At 42.6% G+C, this 19,722-nt stretch overlaps 1 protein-coding gene across 1 annotated transcript in view; it reads right to left on the bottom strand.

The window, feature by feature from the left end:
- Nucleotides 1-19,173, bottom strand: part of lrrc4cb (leucine rich repeat containing 4C, genome duplicate b) — a 39,481-nt gene extending 20,308 nt beyond the window's left edge. Inside the window, exon 1 of the mRNA XM_070967339.1 lies at nucleotides 18,070-19,173. The gene's annotated coding sequence lies outside the window, so the exon portion shown is untranslated. The remainder of the gene's footprint in view (nucleotides 1-18,069) is intronic.
- Between the last annotated feature and the right edge of the window lie 549 nt (nucleotides 19,174-19,722).

Genomic DNA, 19,722 nt, shown 5'->3' with positions numbered 1-19,722 from the left:
CAAACAATAGACTAATTGTCTCTGTGGCAGGTGGTTCAGATCAATAGATATAACCTCCAGCCTGTTTTTCATCATTGTTATCTGTTGATTACAGTTAAAAATCCTCCTCTGGATACCGTGTGTGTGTGTGTGTGTGTGTGTGTGTGTGTGTGTGTGTGTGTGTGTGTGTGTGTGTGTGTGTGTGTGTGTTGTGTGTGTGTGTGTGTGTGTGTGTGTGTGTGTGTGTGTGTGTGTGTGTGTGTGTGTGTGTGTGTGTGTGTGTGTGGCAGATATTATTTAGGCTTCTCATTTATGAAACAAGACTGCTCAAATGCAGAATCCTGCCAGAATACAGATGTGCAACAAGCCCCATTAGGACACAATCTTTTCAACCTCTGCATGTATGCATGTTAATCTATAACTCACTCGCCTTATAAAGTAAAGTCAATAAGAGCCTCTGAATACCAGTTTAGATTACATTAAAACCAAAAATAACACTGAGCCGTGTGTATTGTTCTCTATTGACAATTTGTACTGTACAGCAGTGATTCAACATATATCCAGGCCGTGGAAACTTTCACATTTGCTGTTCTAAGCACTCGGCGTCTTGTAGGTCTTGTATCATTTTCTGTGCCTGTTCAGCACAGAAAATGGTGCATCTGCTTTTCTTGGAGCAGCAAAAGCAGCTTGTTTGGAATAAACAGAGGAAGACCTGGGCAGTTAGCATGAGCAGCGATGGCCACATGACAGAATAAACACAAAAAAAATAAGGATGCCGCCTCCACATCACACAACACAAAGCGTATGGGGAAGGATACATAAACTGCACAAATAGCAGTCCGGTAGACTGAAGATTGGTATTGCCCTCCAAAGATGAAAAGCACTTAAGGATGAAGGGGGGCAATGAGGAACAAAACAAACTGGTCCCTTCTTTTGGACAAAGATCATTAATCACCAAAACTGCGGCCGAAATAACGCGGAAAAAAAAATCTCATCACATTTAGCGGCACAGCGTTCCCTAAACAGCAGCGAGTGACTGCTGTGTCAACAGAAAGGCGTATTTTACAGCATTACATCTTCTGCGCTAACAGACATATTGTACAAACAATTCCTTTACATCGGAGCGAGTAACAGCAGTTTGTGCAGCATCATGCAGATCTGCATAATGGCCCGTTTACTATTACAGTCGTGACAGGTGTCAGAGCTTTCCCGACTCCTGAACAGTTTCCAACCTTCACCTGTTATTAATGTCATCGCCACCACCACCCGAGCTGAAGAGCAGCAGAGAAACAGGCCTGTTCTGGAGGTGTGTGTGCACCTTTTCCAAAGTGGGCAATTCTGGAGCAAAGATTTAATAAAATAGAAAAAATCAAAATAGTTTTCATTTCTATCAATTATTTTTCTGTTGAATGACTAACCATTTCAGCTCCACTTTGCACCTTCATCTGAAACGTCTGAACAAAGACCACCAGCTCCGGGTTTAATACTTTAACCTTTATTTTTAAATGGAGCGCTGCATGTGTAGTTCTTCTGATTTCTTGTATGCGACAGAGCTCGCTGCATAAATAGTGTTTGATATCAACAGCCAATCATTGCTCCGTTTTGTCGCAGCTCATGTTCCATGTTCAGAAACCCTTTTATCCTTCATATTCATTCTGAAGAGTGAGTTGTTTCTTCAATTAACATATCCAGTCTTGTGTCCCGATTTTAAGTGGATGAAAGCGGCTAGCGGATGAGTGAATGGAAGATAGAGGGAAAGCGACAGATGTTGGCTGAAGCCACTGTTGCTCCTCTCTCGCTGCCCTGGTGTAAAAGTGGGTGTTCATCCCCTGAATACAGATGGCATTACACAAGCAATCCTCTAAACGGCTGAGACATGCTAACATGCTGCTGTCTGGAATGGCCTGCATCTTTCTCCAGCGCCTTTGCGATGCCAAACACCTTTGTTAATCTCACAGCCAAGAGCTTTAGTTTAGGACATGGTTCAGAGGACATTTCATATTACCTTTTACTCACACTTAGTTCTTCAGTAAATGTGTTCCATTGCTTTCTCTATTTTCTGTGATGTCAGGGAGAGGAGGGGACCGGCAGTAACTTCTGCAGAAAATTGAGGCAACTCTTTGAAGCTGCCTGACGGTAGTTTCCACTGAAGAATCAATGCGTAATGGAAAATATTGCTTGAATGCACAATCATCTTAATAAAATTGAATTTTTGCGTGGCGTCTCTCCTCTGGTCCCCTCCCTCGTGCCTCGACAGTAGATTGGCCTGAACTTATGACAATTAACCTTGAACACCGTGGGGGAAAGCAGAGGAAGGAGCCCACAAGATTTTCAATAATTAAATTATCCCTCCTGTTGCACATCTCCAAGTCCACTGACACATTCTCTGCCTCCCCAGTTACTGATAGATCGGGTCTTTGTTGTGCAAATTCCTATTCATTGCATCTTACATCACAATTCAGACAATGTTACTGTACACAGTGCTGCACATGAATATGCAACTACCTTATAACTCAATAAAGTTGACATTCGGAGTGAATGGTTATACATTGTTCCACCATGTAGTCCAAAACAGCAGCTGCATGGGCAGCTTACATGTTTCTATGAGCAACAACTGCAAATTTCTTGCTCAGTTCCTTTCATATATCCGTCAAAAGCTTGGACACAGCTTCTCATTCAACATTTTCTGCATTGTAGATTAATGCTGAAGGCATCATAATGATGTAAGAAAAGCAAACAGAGCAAAAATTAGCTTTTTTATTTTAGACTCTTCATAGTAGCCACCTCTTCCTCTGACAGCTTTTCTCACATTGGCATTATCTTAACCAGCTTAAAGAGGCATTTCCAACAGTGTTGAAGGAGTTTCCATATCTGCTGAGCACTTGTTGGCTGATTCTCCTTCACTCTGCAGCTGGGCTCATCCCAAACATCCCAACTGGGTTTGGGTCAGGTGACTGTGGAAACCAGGGCATCTGATGCAGCACTCCATCACTCTCCTTCTTGGTCGGACACCCCTCACACAGCATGTTTTGGGTCATTGTCCTGCTGAAAAACAAATGATGGTCCCACAAAGCACAAAACAGATGGGATAGCATGTTGCTGGAGATTGCTGTTGTAGTCATGCTGGTTAGCCAGGCCCCGAATTGTGAATAAATCACAAACTGTCACCAGCAAGGCATTCCCACACCATCGCACCACCTCCTCCTCCATCCTTCTCGTTGGGAACCAAACATGTAGACACCGCCCATTCATCTTCTCTACGTCTCACAAAGACACGCTGGTTGGAAGTACAAAACTCCAATTTACTCATCATGTCTTTAAAGTCATTTCTCTTTACTAAGTTGTGCAGTTCTTGCCATAATATGGATCACTGCAGTAGCTGAAAAGGGCTGTTAACTTTATACCACCGCTACTTCTGCTCAACACAACTGATGGCCTCAGATACGCACAAGAACACAAGAAATTCCACTAATTAACGTTCGCAGAGGCTCACCTGTGAACTGAAAAACGTTCCAGGTGAACACCTCTCAAGGATGATTAAGGCGATGCCAATAGTGTGCAAAGCTGTCATCAAAGCAAACAGTGTCTATTCTGAGGACTCTAAACATTAAAACAGATTCTTTGTGTTCTTTCATGTCTTCAGTATTAATCCACAATGTAGAAAACAATGAGACTGAACGTTTACATCTTTTTTTAATCATATATTATAATGTCATTTCTTTTCAGTCAGTCACACAGTTATTGCACTCTCCAGTAGGTGGCAGAGTAAGCCGTCTGTGGCACTTTCCTGTTTCAGTTGATAGTCTGAGCCTGTGGCCTTTCATAAAGTCTACGCCCGGTGCTGCTGTGCCAACATCTTGTATATTTTGCAAAGTCTTGCCGGCAAAATAATAAAATGAACGTTTTTCTGCACCATTATAGCCATCACAGTCTGAATGGTGTACTAACTGCAACAGATGTGTGAAAGAAAATCAAATCAGCTTCAGTTGTGTTTGTATTTAAGTATGAATTGAAATGAAAAAATCCCTCCTTTGTTATTGAGAGCGGGTGTTTGCATCTAGCTCCACAAAGCCAGATTACATCTTGCAGTTTCAGTTTCTGCTGCAAAATGTAAGTCTGAAAAACAGCCACTGAGACCGAAAACAGCCCGAGATGGACTTTCAGAGGAGAAAAAACACTGGAGCCCACTTAAATAACAGTCTAACATGAAAGCCTTTCGATCAAAATGTTTCAAAAATAGACCCAGACCCAGATTAGGTGCATAATTGTAACTGAATTAAAATTAATAAATTCAACAGGAAACACATCAAACCATTCAGCGAATTCTGCCTTTACAGAAAAATGCAGTTTACAGCCTCTTAAACTGGGCATAGCTGGGGCTAAGTAGGCGGTTCCACACTGGATGTGTATTCAACATGGAACTGTCAATCCACATATCCAAAATACTGAGATTCATTCATTTTCCCATCTCTCACTGAACCTTTTTTCTGTCTTTGCTTTCTTATTTGCAGAGAGCATCATAGCAAACATTTAGGTTTGGTTTCTCATTAGCAGTTGGCGCTGATTGCCACTGTCGCTTGTTAAAACGACAAACATCACTCACAGCAGATTATATCCCCGGGAACTAATAAAGGTTAATACAGTACAGTCACAATAAAGTTTTGGCTCTTGCCTGGCTAATGTGCTTCAGAAAGATGGTGTCTGTATTAAGATGAAAAGCTAATATTTGTGAGAGGGGAAAAAAACACTCTGTTGACACAACTGTTGGGCCTCCAGTGGAAAAGAAGAAGAACAGAACGGTGATTCTTCTTGGGAGAAATGATCTCGCCGCTCACATCGTGTCAATTTCGGGAGGATCTCCAATTCAAATGTTTCCGTGCCTCACATCCACATTTTGAGCTTAAGCTTTAATTAAGAATCAGGACTTCCAGTACGCCAAAGAAGCTCCTGGAAAATAAGGTATGCGAGCAGGCAACACTTGTTCTATCAACATGTCAAATACTTAATCAACATTTCATATTTTCCCTGCTGCTCATGGCCTCTTCAGTTTGGAGCAACAGGTTGTGGATGCAGATACAATTAAATTGATCAGATCTCCCAACATACTCTTGAAAATCCCAAACTTTGTGAACCACAATTTTAGAGTGGGTTTTTCAGATTAAGAGTAAAGCTAAACTTTAGAAATTTCAGTGGCTAAATACCTCCTTTGATGTATCTTAACTAAGAGCAGCGGCCAGTCAGGAACCATGGAGCGACCTGCAGCTCAGAGTATTAGTGACATGAGTTTTGATTTTGGAGGAAACACAACTTAGAAACTAAAAACAGTAAGGACCAGGGGCCTTGTTGCTGCGTGGTGGCAATTCCTCCACAGACTCCAGAAACAGATTCTGAGGGTGGTTTCAGAGCTCCAGAAGAGCTGCAATGTTTTCATTATTTGCAAAAAATAATAAGCACAGAGCAATGACAGCCCAGAGAGTGTTCATTCATTCAGTCAGCTTGAGAAGTGTGCTCGCTCACTCAGGTGTAGGAAGGGTTCATGTTGAAGTCTGAATGAAGCAGAGAGCTGCCAATCATTCGCTGAACAACCTACTCGACAAAACACTTGTCTCAAGCTAATGCCTATTGATCACCACGAGCGAGGCAAAATTGCAGGCCATGCTGGCGTACTTCCACTCTGAGGAAAACAAACCATTACAGTGTGACATCACAAAGAACTGTTGAGGTGGCTGACTCAAACCAGCATTCACTCAACGTTATGACACGTGTTGCTTCCTGTAGGGCTTGTCTGAATTGGAGAATCTTGAAGAAATGAAAAGATGGATGGTGCATTTTGCAAGATCGAAGCATTTGGGAGGTAAATTTAGTACTTATGGAAAGAACTTAAATTGAGAGCCGACCTTATCAGTATCATTAACAAATACTGCTGCATTTTGGTCAGTGATCTCACCTGATCACTTTAATTTGCAGTAAATTAAGACAAAGGAACTGTTCAAATAGATTTCAGGCACTCAAAGTCATTGAATTGTGATCGTGACCTTCAGGTCAGGGATCAACTTTGCAATAGATAAGACCCACAGCAATATGAAACACTCTGATCACCTAATGGACAGAATGTGCCATAAATCCACACCATTACAGTAATTGAGCAACTACATTGTAATTCCAAACAATTACTGTCGATTTCCATTTGGTTAATGTAAACAAGGTGCATTTTAATTTGATTAACTGAAGTCAAAGGGAATTTCTAGCAACACTGAGCAGACTATTCATTATGGCTTAGAGTGGCAGGATGTGCATGGGATGTGCAAATTCCTTCTTTCCATTGACCAGTGCACCTTCACTTATCAGTACATCTAGTTTTTCTTTAATGCTGTCTCCACCCATGTCTACACTTAAAAAAAAACCATAGCAGGTTTGAAGGTTAACAAGGTTTTCTTTCATCCTACACAGTTTTCACACACACTCTCTCTCTCTCACACACACACACACACACAGAGTCAGTTACACATGTACAGGTATCTCATGGGGCCTCCTTGCAGTGCTGCACTTTCCTCTGGATATGCTCAAACAGAATATACGAGCTTGAGGGCTTGGAAGGGGGCCAGGCTCGTCGCCTCGATTTTGGGTCATAAACGCGGCCTCTGCCCAAGGACTGCGGGGCCTTTTAAAACAGGGCTCAGCTTGATTGGACACACTTCTGTTGCTCTGTCCCGACTGCAAGCAAGCCAGCTGATCAGAGAGGCAGAACAAAGCCGGTCTCTTACAAGCCAGTCGGCTCTCAACCTCTCGTACAGTAAACAGGATATATATTTAAAAAAAAAAAAAAAAAAGGCAGTCTTCGCTTCACCACTGCTTGTAGATGGCGGAAACTGCTGTAAGGACAGCAGCCCAGAATACCCCCACAAAAAAGATAGAAAAATAAATCTGTGGGATATATTCAGCCTCAGCTGCTCATTTCAACAGGGAACACGACATCAGGATCCGTGATAGAAGGAAACAACATTTAAATTTGTGCATTGAGCCAGGAAAAGGTGGAAGAGTTTCAAGTAAAAGTTGGGTTTATGAGTCCCTGTGCATTCTGCATACGGCCTCACTCACACTGCTGTTTTGAACGTCTAATTTCTTCATGAATAATACAACGTGAACCATTTGGCTCATGAATATAAAATAGATGGAACCACAGGCTCTCCCCATAATCAACAGTCGACACACACAGTCCATCGTCAGCTCTCTAGCTCTGCAGCAGCATTTCCTCTAGTGCGTTTAACCAATCACAGCCGATCATAGCCTTAGCAGAATGTTAGTCTTGGTACAAACTGTCCGTGAATAATGTGTGAATACAGCATCTTTCGTCGCCAAGGATATTTTAGTGGATCACAAGCTCTCTCCCTCTCCTTCTGTCTCTCTCATCTTTATGCACAGACAAACGGTATTTACAGTGTGACAGCCCTAATTCCCCAGAACACCAACTTTCTCTAACATGGAGCGGAAAAAAAAAATATGATTGTAATGTTTTATTTACCGCTGTTGGATAAACAGTGTGCTCTCTGTAGAAACAACAGTTAAACATGATGCAGAGCTAATGCACCAACAATCTCTGCCCATCCGTTTACCCCGCCTTAAGCCGCGTGGATCTGCGCCAGCATGGCCATATGCCCCTTAGCCTAGCTGCTCAACGCTACATTAAATGACTCATGATACACAGTCTGCATATCGTCACTACCCAAGAATGAGAAAGCACGACTGGAGGAGACCGGTGGACAATCTAGTGAGTAGAGATATCACTGCATGTCTGGCTCAAGTCATAGTTTCAGTGAATTAAAATGTCAGCTGTACAACAGTGACTTAGTTGCACGTGGCGGCTCAACACGGCGGACTCCGTGAAAGAGGATGTGCTCCCTCTGTAAAGATTCTTATTTTCAGGTGATTATACACTAATGAAACCATAATTAGGAATAATATGTTGCATTTCTGCCAACTGAATCCTAAATGAGACACAAACATATGCTGTGGTGAAGCTAAAAAGAAGCCTCTTTTCTTTTCGCTGCCTGAAAAGTTGCCATTTTGGACACATGGTGTTGTATGGACAGATTGTTTTCTTAGTATTAGGTATAATGACACTTCGTCTGACTTGTCTTGTTCATACTCTATCGGCGAGGAAAGAAAAGTGAATACAAGACTCACTCTGTGTCCTGACACACCCTTATCCAATCAGATGGTAGGTAGGTTAGTCAAGCAGTGCTACTGTCTCTAACATTATTAACTGGCCCTTATTGTTAGTCATTTTCATTATCAAGGTGTGAATGAGATAAAGGCTCGGGACTCCCCCTCAGTTTGTGTCCATATTCCCTGCCTGGATAATTAAGTCCAAGCAGCAGGTGCTAGTTAGACGAGCTTGCAAATTTTAGCTTCAGCTGTATATTCTCAAAGACATTACGAGGAAATGCACAATGCTCACTGAGCTTCTGGTGTACCAAATAAAGTGAGATGCTTTTACCGCTCATGATGATTTAAGAGATTTAAAGTTAGGCGATAACTTGTGATTCTTGCCTTTCTTGATTAATCCACTGATGACTTTCTTGTTGAAATGATTTCTTATTTTTGATTACTGTATCATATTTCTGCCAATAGATCCCCCTAAATTTTACACACCGGACCTTTAAATGGTTAATCAATTGTCAGATGTATCTTAAATCATTGATTAAACACTCAACTCAACCATACACATAATTTTGGATATGCAGTATGTGCTGAGGTCTGGAAGACGACTGTGTCTCAGATAATCTGCCACCAGCTTCTGAAATGGAGATAAGTGGAATTTGTAGTTTTTTAAGCATTGTAAAATGGCAAATGGCAAACAATCTCAACAGCAGCATGTCCTTCCTGAAACAATTTTGCACTCAGTCCGGACAAACCGACAGGTGCATCATAATCTATCTTGCTAAGTAATATCATATCAAGTTTTATTATATACTTAATAATTTCTGTCTAATTTCTGGCCTGTAATTTTCGTGATGGTAGACTCAGCATTTGCTTTAAGATATCTTAATGTGAAATATATCAAATTTTCCAATCTGATCCTGTGGATTGGTTCACTCTGACACCCCCTGATAGTTTGGTAATTGTGATAAATCAAAATTAAAGATCAAACTGTGTTACAACTGTGCTTGAAGTACTGCTGCATTAGATAGCTGAATACATTTCATAGCAAATCAAAGGGACTTGGTATAATTATTAAGGATAGAAGAGACAAAGAATACAGTAGCATCATGAGAGCTTTTCTTTCTCTTTTCTTTTGAATTTGAAGGACAAAATGCTCTTGTGGCAAACAATGGTCACCAATAATGTGGTAGTGAGTGGCAACAAAGGAACAAGATGTTTTAACAGCCTTGTTGAAGCCCAGAACACACTGTGGTTGAAGAAAACTGTTGTCATAAAAGGGGAAAAATGTAGCAGAGGCGACTCTGAGCCACACACTAAAGAGAAAATCTTGTCAGCCTTACAAGATTCCCTTCTCGGTTTAGCAGTGTTTGAATTGGAGCCAGTTACTGGGGTTTCATCTCTGCCAATTAAGCCAATCTAATGTATTCCAGCAACTAGAATCTGCACTGTTTGCCAAAGCATTAATGAACCAGATATCAATTTCATTCTTACACTGATTTGGTAACTCCCCTCATTGTATTATAAATCGCTGTCTGTTCCTGGTGAGTTGCAACATGAAAGTCCATGCATGCACGGTTCTTAGTAATGTTAAGATACTCTCATCAAAGACATCTGAGCTAAATGAACTGGCAGGAGATAAAATGTATATTAATATGTGGGGAATTAGATAAATAGGGGAAAGTTAGAGAGGGAGACAGACAGAGGAGGGGGGCGCTGAACATGAGAGAGATAGAGACTCATCATGACAGTCATCACTTCAGCTATTATCCCTAATTCTCTCAGGGAATATCTCAGTAAGGCGGAGTAAATTTGAGGCTGATAAGCAGACAATAAGATTTGCCCGGGCTTTGAGGCAAAGCCCTTGCAAGGGCTTGCTTTCACCTACACTAGCTTGAACTTGGTGCATCAAATGGCTGAACACTCACACGGCTCTCCTTGGTGTAGGCTGGATTCTGCTGAGCCGTTGTGTTTTCAAGTGACATGCGCAGATGTTGTGCAGACTTGTCGGTGGGTGGCTTACAATATAGATCCATCGTGTGGCACATACGGTATAAACGGCCGGTGGTCTTTGCAGGGTAAAGATCTGATTCTCTTCACTTTGCTGTCTGCAGGTCTTTAATTAACTGTGTGAGTCAAAACACAACAAGTCGAAGGGAGGGGCGTAACTTCTCACATGGACATCCTCAAGGAAATTCCTTAAAAAGCTGTGAGAGTGAAGGCAGAGCCAGTGCTAGCGGCATGGCTCGAGGGATGCTAATGCCTGTTGGATGAACTATTGGATGCAGTGCCATGAAATTTTGTGAAGACATTCATGTTCTCCAGAGGAAGAGTCGTCCTGGCTTTGGTGAACCCCTGACTTTTCCTCTCAGGCTACCATGACTACTACATTTGTGTTTTGGAATGAAATGTCCTCAAAACTATTGAATGAATTGCCATAAAAATGTGGACGTTAATGTTCCTATTAGTGCTGTCAAAAATATTGTGTTATTAACGCGTTAACGCAAATCAATTTTAACGGTGTCTTTTTTTGTCGCGAGATTAACGCTCTTTGTGACCTAGTGAACTTGTAGTTTTTTATAAGCTGTGGCCACTGCTAGTAACGTAAGAAAAACTACAGGATCCGGTTGTGAACCGGAAGCAAAATAATCGGCACGCCCCACTCACGTGTTTGGTCTTGTCTGCTCGCTAGCTGTAAAAGAGTAGGCTACCGGTTTGTGTGGATGTCAAGCGCGAAACGCCGAATTGGATGCGAACAAGATTCTGAATGGAAAGTTTAGTTTCAAAAAGTTGCCAGATGGGTCGACTGACAAGACCAAAGTTATCTGTGTGTATTGTCGGTGTGAACTGAATTATCACCGCAGCACATCCAGTCTGAAATACCACTTGATGCCCAAACACATGGCGAATGCGAATTCTCCACCGCCTCCTTGTCAAAACCAGGTGACAATGGATGGCTTTCGACAGAGGCATATGGATGCTGTTATGTTGAAAGGAAACTTAAGAAAGGAAAGTTTAAGCCATGGTTTAACTGCACTGTAGCCTGAGTCCTAGTTTACAATGATGTGCACTTTGTAACTTTAGCTTTTATCACCCTGTTTTGATCCCTTAGAAAGGGTTGTTGAAGGGGCTTTTTTGTAACCAAGTATTTATTTTTTGTCATCAGTTTATTGACAGTGTTAAATTGTGTGAGATTTGATTCAGTCAATAAACAACATTTGCACAAAGGAAGCCTATCCACTTTTCCATGTTGATAACAGTATTAAAATCATAATTCAAGGGACATTTAGAATAGATACAAATGTACGATTAATTTGCGATTAATCGCGAGTTAACTACGACATTCATGAGATTAATCGCGATTAAATATTTTAATCGATTGACAGCACTAGTTCCTATCAGGTTGAATTATAATGACATTTCAATTTGTCTAATATTGCAGACTATTACCAAAAACCTGCAAATCTTATGACATTCCCATCAGCCTCAGCTGTACTTAATGTTTAGGGCTAATAAGCAAATGTTAGCACAGTAACATGCTAAGCTAAGACGTTGAACATGACGAGCATTGTACCTGCTAAACATCAGTATGTCACACTGAGCATGTTGGCACGCTGACTTTAGCATTTAGTGTGAAGCACCACCGTAATAAGCACGGCCACACAGAGCTGCTAGCATGGCTGTAGACTCATAATCCTGTTCAAATACATAAAATTACTTCATCATATCTGTGGAGGCTGGTCGGGTTGTTGAAACAGCTGTCGAGGCATTATCTTCACATATATATCTCCAGTGTGAAAATTAGGCCAGGCCAGAGGAAGTGAAGGGATGATCCCCCTAAAAAAAATACTAAAAAAAAAAAGAAGAGATTTTTATTCTCAGACACTCACTCCCTATAGGGTTTTCAGTGGAGCCCTGTGTGGAGGACAATAGCTTTGATTTGTGGAGATGTGGATCTCAACAGCTAGCCCAGCTGATTAAAACAAGGTAGCAAATTGGCCACAGACACTTTCAAAGTGGCTCCCACAGCATAAATGACTTCCCCACTGTCCATCTATAATCTCAGTATGTTCCAACCTTTCATGAGTCTCATTTTTAAGCAAAAACTGGACTGTTTGTGACATACTGGCCGTACAGATGGACAGAAGAGATTGTGCATGCAGGAGTTTTTATAGACATTTCGCTTCTTTTACCTCCCTTGACTCCTTGTTTTTTTTTTTTAATTCATTGTCACAGCTGTGAATCCAGGCCGCTGTCCTCCATGAAGGATCAAGAGACACCTTTGAAGCCTACACTGGCAGACTGTTTGATATTCAAAACATAGATTTACAATTATACTCAATAGTTCGTTTAACGCACAATACAAAGCGAGTTACAATGTGTGTTTTGTCATGAACCTCTCTGTTTCGTGTTCGTCTTAGCTAGTAACTGGCCTCAGAAGAGCCGTTAATAGACATTTTAGCCTAATTAGCATTTTCTGTGACCATTGTGTGTCCTGCAGTTGGCAGCATCAGACTTAGTTAATTGTACATTCCTCGAGCTGGGATTCAGAGGCACCGCTCTGAATCTGAATCAAATATTGAGTGTCGTAATGAAATAATCAGAATCACTTTTAAACCCTCTTAAGGTTTAGCATTCAGTAATTTTTTATCAACAGAGGTTTTTAATGTAAAATCTCAGAAAGATTTTAATATAAAACCTGAAAAATAGTAGAAATATTAAAGATCAAAAGACTCCAACATCTAAAAAAAGTTTTTCCATATAGATTATATCCCAATAAGTGACAGATGTCAAGACATTAAGCTGGTTTCCTGAGATTTACCGGCTCTATTATACCTCATGGCTACAACCTGCTTTACGTTGAAACACAGCCACTGAAATGCTGTTAAACAACAGTTCAGACAAACATCTGGACACTTTTTGACCTGCAAATCAATACTATGCTCTTCTTTTTAATTAAATGATTACCTGAATTGAGGATGAATCTCTCTTCTGAATTGTTTTGCTAACAAAATAGAGAGAGGAGAAACAATAGTCAATAAGAGATTTGCCTGACTCTGAACTTAACAAATAAGAGTGTTTTATCAGCTTGGGATCAGATCCAAAATGAGACCAACTATCCAAACACAGCCCTACACATTCCCAGGAATAATTCCCAAGATGCACAGCTTTCTGTGTTTTCCTGTAAGCTGTATCAACTGCTCTAGTCTGACTCACAGAAAGTAGGCTGTTGGTATAAGCCTGCCACTGGCCGATTATTTCAGTTGGCATTCTTCTCTTTTTCTGCTATCTGTGTGTTGCCGTTCAAGTCCCCGTCGCTGCGTTAAACAACAACAACCTCTGAGTTAGCAGCCCACACGCTGAAAATAGCAACTTTTGATGAAGCTATGGAGCGTGCAATACGGAAGGCCTGCCTGGTTCTTTTGCAGGGATTTATCCACTTTCCTGCCAGGGCTCGCCTCTCCACGTGCAAATGTTCCGCCAAAACGAGTTCTTTTGATGCTATTTTGCAAGGGCACCGTCGCTGCATCCAGGGCTTAGTGCGGCCCAAGACAATTTAAAGAAACACATACAAGCCAGAGCGCTTTTTTCCCTGAATATTAATGAGTTTAGCCAGACTTTTCTCCAGTGCTGGCGGGACTACAACTGTTCTGATATGTCTCAATTTTATTCATAGTCCTACACTCTGAAGGAAACTTTAGAAGCGGTACAGTGAAAGTAGTGAAGCTGTTGTATAAAAACCATAATTGCCTTTAGGACATTGTTTACTGCGATTATGCATTCTTCAGAGCAGTAGGCGTTACTCAGCTGTGCCTCACATCACAGCACCACTGCACCTATAATCACAGAAAATAATGTTGACTCGGGCATTATTGCTAAACTGTATATGTGTAGGTTGCTGAGAATCTGTAGAGGAATCTATAAAGGTCATTATGGCATTTGCTGAAAGTGGCTGGTTGCTGAAGAGGCAGAAACATGGTACCCTTAGCCTGAACATACTCTCTCTATCACAGGCTCTCACTGGAGTTGATGGCTGGTTCTGCTTCAGGCCACTACAGACACATAGTACACACAACAGATGGTGAAATAAGGCACTAACGGCTGCAGTCAAAACACTGAATGTGTCATGATGACATTTGTGCCATAAGTTATGATTTTTTGCAGGCCCATCACTCTACATAAGACACACTTAGCTGTAATGCCTCTAGAGGCACACGCACGCAGACACAGCCTCTTCATACATCACCACATTAATATTTGTTGATTTAGAAATGCAGACTCGTGAATGACACAGAGCAGGATTCGCTGAATAATCCCCTTTCTGGTGCACAAAGGCATAACTTAAGCTGCTACAGTGAATACTAAGTCTCTCCAGCCTGGCATGCATTGGACTCGTTCACACCCGAGCAGTTCAACTCGTTCAGATCGGCCTGTCTCTTGACTCGACACAAACACATGTTTTGTGGAAGTACTACTGGAAAGATACAGAGTGCTATCTATCAAAATGGAACCAGCTGGAAGTCAGGCTAATCTCAAACTGGATCCCACTCGCTTATTTATGCCACACAGACACGTGCTGTACATATATGTACAGAAATGCACACCATCCTTCTTTATTAGTTAAGATAAAAAGCAAAGGAACGGAGAGACTGTGCTGTTCTTCACTTTATCCAGACAGAACCTCAGCCATAATTTATCACCACTCCCAACACCAATCCTCATATCACACAGAGAAGTATGCAGAAGGCCAAGACGACAATATAAATTGATGAAACAACAAAACAGTGCTCGCATATAGTAAAGCGTATCGCTCAAAAACACCGACTGGCCCCATCAATCGCCAAAAGCATAAGCGCAGTGGAGAAGATAGTAATTTGAAAATGAATCAGCATTTTTGCTGATGACAGGTTGAAACCCAAGGCTTTCAAAAATGGGCATTAATCTATCGCAGTGCATCGTTTCAGCAAAGAAAGCTCTGCTGTAGTTTAACAAACACCATCATTATACAAAGAGGGGCTTAGGCTTGGCAGAAGGTTTCTCATTTACTAAATACACGGGAACCCAAAGAGCAAAATATTTTCATCCTCACATGGTGGAACCAGATAATATTTGGTATGTTTGCTAGATAAGTGACCTGCTTATGTTTTGTTGACTAATTGCTTCAGCACTAAGTGAATCCTACATGCCTTTGGCTAATTTCAGTGCCCTCGTAGCCCGACTGAACGTACTGGGATTCTAAATAACCAAAACCAGATTTTCTCATCTTGAACGTGGCACACTGAAAACAAATTGAGACTTGGCTGCAGCATCGCTGAACTGCGTGTTTTGTGGTTGCTCCATAACCCGAGGAATTTAGGAAATTAATTATGAATCCCAGTTTGACTCAGAAGGTCATTTGATGTCTGAAAAAAGAAAAAAAACAACAACGTGCAGTTAATTCTACACAGGTGTGGGGCAGGTCCTTAAAACTACTCAGTGATTAACATCCCACCATGCTCAGTGTTGTGTGTAAAAACCCTCTGAAGACCCAGTTGCTCATTAGTTTGGCTCATGTGGCTCGAAGAAAGAAATCTGTGACTTTTACAGAGGGCTGGATGCTGAGGTGCATAGCTTGTGCGATGTACATTATTGACTTAATGACTTTTGATGATAGCAAAACGCAGCTGATGATGGCATGGAAATATGTTGAAACGACAAAACCACCTGGGAAGAACAGTCCCATATCGTACCAGACTGTGATGTGTGTGCTATTTCCAGACACAAGAAAAAACAGGCGAGGCCCTGAAAACGCCACAAATTTCTGTCTGAGGTCTGAGAAGGCAGCCTGTCATAAGAAATGCAGAAAGCAATATTATGGTGGAATTGCATTACAAGCCCTCATTATATAGAAATTAAATCTTTTACGCAGCAGATTGTGCAAGAACAAAAGCAGTGTTTTACTGAGGAGGAAAAAACCTGGATGGTTAGATGAGTCATCGTTCACCCTACTCTGAACCAGTGGTTGACTACATGTGTGCCATGCATGAAAAGAAATCTATTCGCCCAAGTGCTTATTTCCCACAGTGAAGGCTTCTGTCAGAGCTGTTCTGGTGACTGGTCCTGGCATGGCTTACATCCATTCGGTCCCTTAGCGGCCAGGTAGATGCCAGATTCTACAATGGCTGTCGGGGTGATCACGTTGCTTTTGATTTGGTGTTTCTGTCCACTTGACTGAAGAATATTACAAGGTGACAAATCCACAGGGCATGACAGGTCCCGCTGCTGTTTGATGAGCGTGGAAATCATGTGTACCACCCTGGCAGTAATGGTCACCAGCTCTCAACCAAGCACAGGCCCACACGTATTCTAAACCCAACATTTCTGACTGGCTGTTGAGTTCAGATGGTGGAACTTCTTGTGGAAAATAGTCACATTTCTTCAGCTGTGCTTCAGGTTTTTATCAGAATGAGTGCAGCAGCTCAGGTGGCTCATGGTGACCCAATGCCCTATTGAGACACTTATTGGTGTGTGGCCTTAATTTTAGCAGTTACCAGCCTATTACGGCGCACTGAAATAATCCAGACCTGGAACTGAATGCACTGTCAGTTTAGCGTGGAGTAAGTGGTGAGAGCATGAATAAAAACCTGATTTTAAACCTCAATTTACCATTTTTCTCTGAGTTTTAAAGCACCCACTGACACTAAAGAATAAATGGTCTGACGTGTAATAGGCACCAACCTTCCTGCCATTAACAGAACCCTTTGCTGAAATGCCTGCAGTATCTCCAAATCCACAGATTCAATTCACCATTTAATCATCAAACTCCCAACCCAATCAAGCAGGCTGTGGGTGAAACCTCACGGCCGGGCTTCTTAAACACTCCGACTGTGTCCTTCATTTTAAAGGCAGGTCGTAAAATCTCCAGATGTGGATGTGAAAGCGTACACCTGAGGACGAGCCGCTTCAGATTTAAGTGGCATGCTCATGGCTGCAGCAGCACCAGCGATTTCAGATGTGATGCCTGCTCCAAATGCAGCTCCCTCTACCCGTTTCAGCCAACACACAAGTATTTTCAGCATCAGGGCATTTTCAGCACCTCCCACTGATGGACAGCTCCTATTCACGTTTTTAAAGGAAGGCTGTGTTGCCAAAGGAACAACTGGAGGACTTGACAGTTTCAATTCATCAATGCACCCTGTACTTCTGGTTAACCTGCTCGGGCTGTGGTAGGGAGAAATGACAACCTAATTTCTGTGCATCACCCATGGGTGGCTTTGCTGGGGTTTTGCAGACATACTGGGTCAGCATGCAGAGGCATTAGAGAGGGAGAGTGGAGACGTGTGCGAGGTGTGTGCCTGAGCAAATGCTGTAAAATAAAGCTCGACCTGAGGCTTTGGCTTTGCCACAGAACAACTCAAAGCGCCCTTCCTGTGGGCCAGCCTGCCCACCTGGCCAATCCAGCGCTCTTTTTGCTGCAAACGTGTATGCTGAGAATACCTGAACTGAATTTGAATTACCATATGACGTAGGCCTTTTTCTGGCAGTAATGTCCTGCTGGCAACAGGGACTACCACAGACCATACAGTCTCTATCAAGCGCTCAAACACACAATTTGTTGCACCAGCAACCCCCCCACACACACCTCCTCAGCCCCCTTTCTGTTCCCGTCTATCTTTATCTACAATCTATATCTCTTCTGATACATCCCTCACACATTCAGAAACACACACAATCGCTCAGGATGCGACAGCTATCACAATCTACCTATAGAGATGGAAGCAGGACATGTCAAAAATTAAAAAAAAAAAAGTATCTTTCTTTACAATGAAGTCTGCGAGCCAGCCACAAATCACGGCTTAAAAGGCGATGAATAATCGGTCTGCATGGGAACACAGAACAGCACATCACGCCGAATTGGCTCGACTGGACTGAAATCGGTGAAATACTTACGCATTTTCTCGAATAAATGAAATCGGGGTTGAGAGCAGTGAAGGAAAAATCAGCAGGGCCCCGGTCCCCGTTTTCGAGATTTGCAGTTCGACCGAGGCACAAATCTCCATGTGAAAGGGATCGGAGGGTGCTGCAGTCCGCGTCTCTCTCGATCACAAGTCAAGATGCTCGCCTGCGAAAAATGCCAAACATTTGAGCGGAGTTGCGCGGATCTGCGGTGCGGCCACCATTCCCTCAGAGGCGACGAGCGCCGACGAAAACCCTCAGAGGACCGGCAGTCAGCCCCTGCACCCGAAGATATTCCTCTGGACTGAGGAGGAGGTAATCCTGCAGAGTTTTTGATGGGGGGGATCAAGTGAGTGTAGGCCCTTCTTTCCCCCCAAAGCGTTCACAGTCCAAACTGACTCCCACCGGTGGTTTCCTCTTTGAAAAATCGCTAAATCAAATTCGACCGAAATATAAATCACATAAACAAAAAGAAAGAAGAAATTAAAAGAAAAAGAAAAAGCCAAAGTGGACTAATTCTTTCGGATTCAGCAGTCAGGTTGCTCTTCTTGCGCGGATCATTTTCTCCAAACAAATTAAGAAGCCCAGTGGACAGACGGGATCATTAACAATTACCTATTTAAAGCATTGTTGATAAGGTCAGTGCAGAAAGGGGTGCAGAAAGAGTCCTTCAAAAAAAAAAAAAAGGAAAAAAAAACCACCCTGAGAACGCCTATTGGATAAAATTAAGGATATCCGTCCCACTGCAACCATCACACGCGTCGCATCAGGACAAATGGATTGCCATAGGCTGCTCTAAAAATCGCAGAGCATATGGCATACAGTATTTTCAATCAAGTAGAACAGCAAGAATCCGCGGGATGCTCAATCCCTCCCCCCAAAAGCAATCCGGTGGAGGGTATTGATTACATAAGCGCAGCTATTAGTAATAATTCCGCTTGTCAGGGAGAGTGTGTCCGATCCGGATGGTGTGGCAGCAGCAGCAGCATCCGTGTGTAGCAAATAAAGCGAGTTTTTTTTTTCTTTTTTTGCCACCGGCTGCTAATGGTTCCCCCGCTCGCTGCAGTCCATGACTTGAATAGCGAGCACGTTGAAATCACGGTCTCCAGGCGCAGATACGCCGCGCGCGTGTATGCGTATGTGTGGCTAAGTGTGGGTAGGTGCGCGCGTGTGTAGGCGTGAGCGTGTGCCCGTATCGCCCAGGGACCACTTTAACTTTGACCACTTTGCCTGCGCGTCCATCTGCCCATTTAAATCACCCAGCGGTCGTTAATTATCAGGGATCAATAGCATTAACGCACAAAGCCCAGATCTGATGTCTCTGGGCGCGCGTGCATGCGTGAGCGCGTGCGTGCACGATTCAATTGTTGATGAGGTATGGTTGCCACCTACAGGCGTTAGTCTCCATCCAGTCATCCGAAACGGGCCATTTCCACAGTCTGCATCTACAAATACGTTCACATTCAACACGTTCAACATTTACCAGTTCTCCTCCACAGACGCACCGCGTGCACGTGTCCGCCGTGTAAGAGTCAGCCACGAATGAAACGATGATTAATCCCGTGGACTGGCTGCAGCATTATACGATTTTCACACCTGCTATATTCAGTGAGCATGTTAAAGTGCAACCGGTTTATTTCTCTTTCT

Source organism: Chaetodon trifascialis, chromosome 1 (assembly GCF_039877785.1).
Source record: "Chaetodon trifascialis isolate fChaTrf1 chromosome 1, fChaTrf1.hap1, whole genome shotgun sequence".
NCBI classification, from domain to species: Eukaryota; Metazoa; Chordata; class Actinopteri; order Chaetodontiformes; family Chaetodontidae; genus Chaetodon; species Chaetodon trifascialis.
Note: the sequence above shows the minus strand (reverse complement) of the source record. Positions and strands in the feature narration are given on the sequence as shown.